General features: G+C 33.5%; 1 protein-coding gene across 1 annotated transcript in view; it reads right to left on the minus strand.

Annotated features, from left to right (window-relative positions):
• The window catches only part of LOC111064336 (proton-coupled amino acid transporter-like protein pathetic), a 29,984-nt gene extending 25,255 nt beyond the window's left edge, over window positions 1-4,729 (minus strand). Inside the window, exon 1 of the mRNA XM_022352049.2 lies at window positions 4,447-4,729. The gene's annotated coding sequence lies outside the window, so the exon portion shown is untranslated. The remainder of the gene's footprint in view (window positions 1-4,446) is intronic.
• Window positions 4,730-7,265: the final 2,536 nt, after the last annotated feature.

A 7,265-nucleotide genomic window follows, 5' to 3' on the forward strand; every position in this document is an offset into this window, starting at 1 on the left:
AGATCCTGTTCTATCTAGCAAATGATAGAAAGCTAACTACATTTAATGATAATCGACAATGTTTCAAGGTATAAAAGAGGTACTGGAGATCATCAAGCTCTCGTTGACCAACATTGGTGAGCTGATTGGCTCAGGGCAATTGATTTTATTAACTGGTAAACCGAAATTCAATGCATTCAGATATGATGTGTTTAGTAGAGAATTCTTCCCTCTCTCTTCTCTTTGTGGGGTTGAAGTAATACAAACAATAGGCTACCATCTACCAGCCGCCCCTGAGTATAAATTGAAATCACAAAGTCCTTGTCTAATTTGGACTGAATCGAAATGAGTTGCGACTTTCTCATGGTGGCGGTAGCCTGTTCTAAAGCCTTCTGGATTATTGGTTGTGATCCCAACAAATGACAAATTGTCTTGGAAGTCTAGTAATAGCAAGAGACTTATACTTGCAATTTGCAAGCGGAAATGACGAGTTAGAGCTCTACAACTCGAAAATGATAATAGAGACCACAGTTCTAAATTGAGACTCAAATTGAATAATGACGGACTCGAATCGACCCTTCCATATACAGAGACAATAATACTACACCTAAATAATCAAAGACAGACAATTTAGATTGATTAAATTTGGGAGATTCAGAGGGAGAATTTTTGATTACAAAAGTGAATCAATCTATTCTTAGATTTATTTTGGCTTGATTGCCTGTATGTGTATACACTCATACAAAATTTTAATCCTTCAAGATGAATCGATCATTCAGTTCAAAAGCATAACAAGACTTTAGGGGAATTTACTCGCGGAATATAAACTGCCGATAACGACTTCATTGAATAGATTTTGAAATTGAAATTCTAACAATAAGATTCATACAAAAACTTGAACTGAGTATATATTACTACTGGTTTCAATCATACTCTCACTTTTTTGAGATTTATCGATTCCTTGGACTACTGATGTCAACCATTCGATGTCTGTATAGGAAGTGTGTCAATACTCTGGACATCGCAGAACAATAAATTATGTATAACCAAAAACAACCAATAACTAGTACAATAGGTCAGCCACTTTGATATAGAACTCTAATAATTGCATCCTCAATTTACAAGAGAATACTTTGATACCGTACTGCAATATAGTAATATTAGCCTATTATAAACCATTTGTGTTGCGCTATTTGCATTGTGAGGTTGGTCGTTAAATTCGATTCGATAGTCACTCGATTCGCTATGTGCTTGGATTTCTCTGCATTCAATCTCTAGCAAAAATTCATATGATTTATAACATATTTGAAACTTTGATGTAGCTGCCTGATACGTGATAGGTTAGAAGGATAATGACGCAAATAACAGTCCTAGATGCTAGATCTAAGAAGAAGTCCATGAAATTTTTTTGAATGGGTAACATGGCTTGTTTGGAATATTTGAATGAATGTTTGCGTATGCTCATTTATTGATTATCATGATATTGAATGAATGAAGTTTTATTCTCAATAATCACAATACAAGGAAATGTAAAATACATGCATATCAAAAACATACAAACAAGATTATTATATACAGAATCTTATAATATGAGATATTTTAATATTATAATGCAACTTATATGAGAGAGGGGGTCCATTATCACTCATCTGGAAAATATTTTGTCGACGAAGATAATCTAGAGAAGCATTTGTACCATTTTCGTGGTTCAAAAACCACTTTGAAGTACGTTCTATCTACAAATAGAATATCACTAGATTTCTATCACCAACCAATAGTAATAGGCTGTATACTCATCCATTTCCTTTTACTGAAAACCTCAACAATTCAATTTGTATCACGAAATTCGTCAATTCATGGCACCCCGATTTCTCTATAATAGACATTTTTCTCTAATGCATGCTAATTTTCTTAAAAATAATATGACTAAATTTGACTGAAATTTGAAACTCTATTCAATGAACAGCTTATTTCTAACTTGATCTAACAGAAAGTTTTACAGTGAATTATCAGTGCTACCGGTACGTGCTGATATTTGAAAAAAGCAACTAGGCCTACATGTGAAAGAATTACTCTGTGACAGCAATATCGCCAAAGTCAAAGTCCAAGCACGTTTATCTAGAATCGCTGATGAAATACATGCTATCATTAGTTTATGACAGGTGAAAACTATATCCTTTGACGCTATGTGTTGGAAGAGTTGTTAACAATCTCACTATACGACCTTGAAAGATAATTGCATGTCATTTTACTCATATCAGCAAACTATAATTCACTGCAACTGTGCAACTTAATAACACACTACCTTGAGAAACTTCAGAGTTCATAGAATACCAGATTGGGATGTTTTTAAGGTAGAAGTGCCCCCCTGTGGGTTCTGGCTGCGTCCTTTAAATCTTTCCGGTGAGGAGGGGGCGTAAAAAATCAGATGTTGAGGGAAAGGTCAAATAGCTCAGCAGTGTTTGGAATGACTACTGACTTCATTTTTCAGGTTTTCGATTCAATGAGAGGGACGTAGCAGCTGAATTTTTCCTAATTTCAGGGGGTGGTGCATGAGCTTGGGGAAGGGGGGGGTCTTAGACAACCCTCTTCATGGTAATGACACATAAACTTTGTTTGGCGAGGAGACTAGCAATACTATTATCGAAAAAAAGTTTCGAGTTGATCAATAATAATTATTGTTGTTCCCTTGTTATGACTGTAGATTCACGCCAGCACTCAGCGTCTCCTTTAGAAGAAAAAAACTCTAAACAGGGTACTGCCCTCACTGATATTCATCATTTCATAATCACGAATAGAACAGAAAATTTCACAATTTTCTTCATACAAAAACGAGCATCAACATATTTAACACATAAAATAAATTCTATCAGTCCAATTTGATTTCAAAAGACTGCCAGTGTTTTTCATGCGATTTTATAGAAAGAAAACAAATTTTTCAATAATCTCAGATCAATTTATTTTTAATCTTCAAAAGAAAATGATGAGATACCTCTTGTTCTGAATTAGAAAATCAATTTTTGCTACTCTCAGCTACCATCACAACAAACTGTACACTTCCATTCATTAACAACAATGGAAACAAAGCTTCATTCAACTGCCGTTCTATAGTGAACGAACTACTCAATGTCTGAAGGAATGTGCTCTAGTACTTCGGTAATATCGTGCTAATTGGTAACATTCAAGCATCTTTGAGGAGAACTTGCAAAATAAAGTAAGTTCTTCACTAAAAAACGCTCTTCTATACAGGCTACTTTAGTTCAGATAAATATTTTGCTTTGTATATCTATTTTCGACGACACTACAGTCTAATTTTTGAAAATCAGTTATTAAGAACTAGTACTCACTAGTACTGAAATAACCAGGTATGGTATTAAAACCATACACGGTAGTGATCGAATGTAGGAGGCTCTCTATCGAATAATTTTTGAAAATCCTATTTTTTGTTCAAGTATCTTTGAAGTTGTGGTTGATCTCGTACTCAAGTTTTCTGAATGGAGAATGATTTGAAAAAAAACGAAAAAACTGTTTCAAATCATCTATTATCCTTTGTAAGGATCCTAAATTCTTAAAAATAACATTTAATTGACTTATTTTTGGTAAATTTGATAACTTTCTCAAAAATTTATATTTCCAGAAAATGTTTGTTTTATTCAATCAGCAATACCATGAATACTATCGTCAAAATTTTATGGATTTATCTCTTATCGAATTTGTAATGACCTGTCCCAAAAATTTAAACTTTATGCGCTCATATCTCGAAAAGTAATGATCGGAAAAAAAGTTTTCCTGAGAAAACTTTTTTACTTCGATAGCTTGATAGTATGCGAATCGAGAAACTTTGGAAAATATCACCAATATAAAGTTTTATTTAAGCCTTTGCCTAGACTTTTAAGGTCCTTCACTTCTGGAACCTCCTCCACTCACCAGCAATAGCTACTGAGGCTTCACTCATAGTCGGTTGTAAATGATTGTCTATTCCGCAACAAACAATGAAACAATACTTGAATATTATTGCACCAAAAAATACGATTCAGACAATAGCTGACGAAATAGGCCTAGCCAATAAACAAGACAATAGTAGTTATGTTTGTCGTCCGACAAACTGAACTATTAATAATAGTCTGCTGATTCGTACTGTGATCGATTTTTTCAATATTATTTACACCTTTTTCAATAAGGTGATAATAATAATCAGAGCCAATCATACTCGATATTCATAGTGTTGAAAATTGAACTTCTGTTTTGGAGATGGAATTCAATACGGTAACCTCTTATTATATTTCATGTGATTGAGATTCACGCCAGTTTTTTAACAGCGTTTCAAAAGGATTAGTTCAGTATTCCATTCTTAATTGATTCTATGATAAGTTGGAAGCAACTCACAGTTTGGATTTTGTATCAACTTCTCATGTTGATAAAATGAAATTTAATCCCATAGTCTATGAATTGAGAAAAAATATTCACCAGTTTTATAGAGAATCCAATGGTTGAAGCGTCATAGCAGCACTATCGGTAATGACTGTGAATTTTGTTTTGGATTATGCACTTCTTATCACTTAAACTATCACAGTGAAGTAGGAATGGATAGGTGTATACTACTGTCGGAGCTCTCAAACAATTAACGCACACTATCACTGTAACTCGCGAATTGTACTAGCTTTTGGACGAGCAGAGCAGGCCTTTCAGTAGACCGAGGTCGGAGTAGATGAACACATCTACTGCACACAGGCACTGACGTACTGTCAATTCTTCGCTCCACCTATTATTTTTGACGCCCCACGTTCGTCTCGTTTCGCAACTAACAAATAAACAAGAGGAAACCCCTCCGCTCATCCATAGCAACAATCTTTTATCCCAGGGCGATTTTAAATAAACACTATAGATGTTCAAAGCGCTATATACACCATAATACGTCATCTGAAGAATGGAGCCTCCGGTCTTCTTCACTCCCACATTTTTGCCTACAGTCGTTCAAAATTGAATGAACAATGACCACTACGTGGACTTTGACACATAACAGTTTCGAGTCACTCAACTTTAGCCTAGGGATTCGCGTGTTTCGTCTAGTTTATTGACTTCTTCGTCACTCATTCTCCGTTCAGGTTTGGTGTCAGGGGTTTAGGAAATTTGTCAAGTCTCATTTTCTATGTAAATTTACCTGTTCAATTATAATAGGTATAACTCTATTGGCCTATAAAACAGAGTGTGATACAATGAGAATATAATTCAAAAAATAGAACCAAATAGTTCAAAGAACTCGTTATTGTCAAATCTTTGATTGGGAATTTTGTTCAAATATATGACAGGTCACAGGGTCATGGGTGAAATAGATTATTTACCTGAATCTACCGTACTAGTAGTATTCATTCTAAAAACAGAACTATGTTTATTTCGATGTTGATCTCCATAACGAAACAATCTTTATAACTCTATATATGACCTATGACTAAAGAGATGATTAACTTACTTTTTAGTAAATAATACAAATATTCCATGTACAATACTCACTTTTTGGTATTGAAAAGTTGGATGCATTTCTCTTCTGATGAGAAGCTTAGTCAGCCTCTTATCGCTTCTGGATATTCTCGACGCGGATTCATTCGACTGAAATCCTCTGAAAAGTCAGGGCGCAGCTTCACTCTGAAAATTTCAGTACTCTTTTATTGTCTTTATTCCAACAAAATCACAAACAATTATTTTTTTGGAAATTAACTTCAGAATGAAACAAAACTCAAATAACTACTGTTATTTCAATAGTAAGTAAGCCTGAATTATTTGGTTTACATCAAGTTACATAATTAACAGAAATTGAATAATAATTGGTTAAATGAGTTCAGGTTCTCAACAACATCAATTTCTTACATTGTGAATAGAATAATCATCATAGTGCTCATCACAGCACATGCAGTAGGCCTACAGTACTTGCATAATTTATACTTGGTCACTGTGTTTCTATTTCGGTGCCGGTACTAGGCGGACTACTAGGCCGGTACTAGGCTGGAGATCCGAAGTGGTAAGGTCAGTGGATCTTAGATCATAGCTGTTTAGAGTGTTGAACATAGATACTAGTTACTTTTATACATTTCTCAAATAATTATATAATGGTTTATTTTTCATAATTCAATCAACTCTTCATCAGTTTACAATACTCAGTTTTCTTTGAGTAGAGAGTTCAGCAAATTATTATGAAGGATTCGCTCATCGATAATCATTTTCCTATATTTTGTTCGAAACATAGCAGCTCGTGCTCACGAACATGTTTCATACCTATGTAGGCAAACTTCCATTGAAAATTAAATTTTATAATTTTTTTAGAAGTCTTACAACTACATTGTAAGGCACAAATAGGTATAATATATACTACCTTTTTTGTTAGGGCTACTCTTAATAATTATCAAGAATAAAAATAAAAAATCCAAGTACCCTTTTTTTATTTTTTCTCACAACATGCTGCAACATCACAGTAATTTATGTCATATTCAAGTATAGATTGAATATATATTATAACAGATTATTTCGAATAACTGGCAAAATCGCTAAATGAAAAGATTTTATAGGTCTCTAGCAAACAGCTGCTTTGTTATCGCCGGGTGCGATATCAACAAGTTAGAGATTAGATAATAACGGGTATCCTGGCTACAATTTGAACAGCCAAATAGAAAAGAATTTTATTGCTATTTATTTAATTATATAAAATAATGAATTTTTGAGGTTGGGCTCTATAATACTTACTGGTCGGCAACCTAAATAATCGGTCAAGCCGTATAATTTGAAATTTGGCCAGACACCTATGGCAAATTTAGTTGTAAACAAATAGCATTTGCTTAAGATGTGACCAGAGGATTTGGTAACCACGTGGCATGTTATTGTAAAAGGAAAAACATTTTAATAAACGTAAAAATATTTATTAAGCTTATGTCAAAGGAGCATGTACAAAATATGTAAAATAAATAAAAATATTAAGGAAGTATGTATATTCTATTGGGCGCATGGATAAATTTGTAATTTTGGAATAAGCCAATCAAAATGCAGTAACTGACTGGCAGTAAAAGCGAGTCGATTCAAAAATAAACCTTATTATTTATATAAATGATAAGAATTTGTAAGTTATCACTACTCAGTTCATGTACCAGATGTAATTTGAGTGATTATAAAATATAATGTGTAATATCTATGTAATAACCTAGCAGATTGACACGGACTATTTTGATTATGTAATGGCGTAGTAGTTGAATATTTAAATAATATGCAAATTTGGAATACAGAAGTATGATTGTAGAGAA

Source organism: Nilaparvata lugens, chromosome 3 (genome assembly GCF_014356525.2).
Source record: "Nilaparvata lugens isolate BPH chromosome 3, ASM1435652v1, whole genome shotgun sequence".
Classification (NCBI taxonomy): domain Eukaryota; kingdom Metazoa; phylum Arthropoda; class Insecta; order Hemiptera; family Delphacidae; genus Nilaparvata; species Nilaparvata lugens.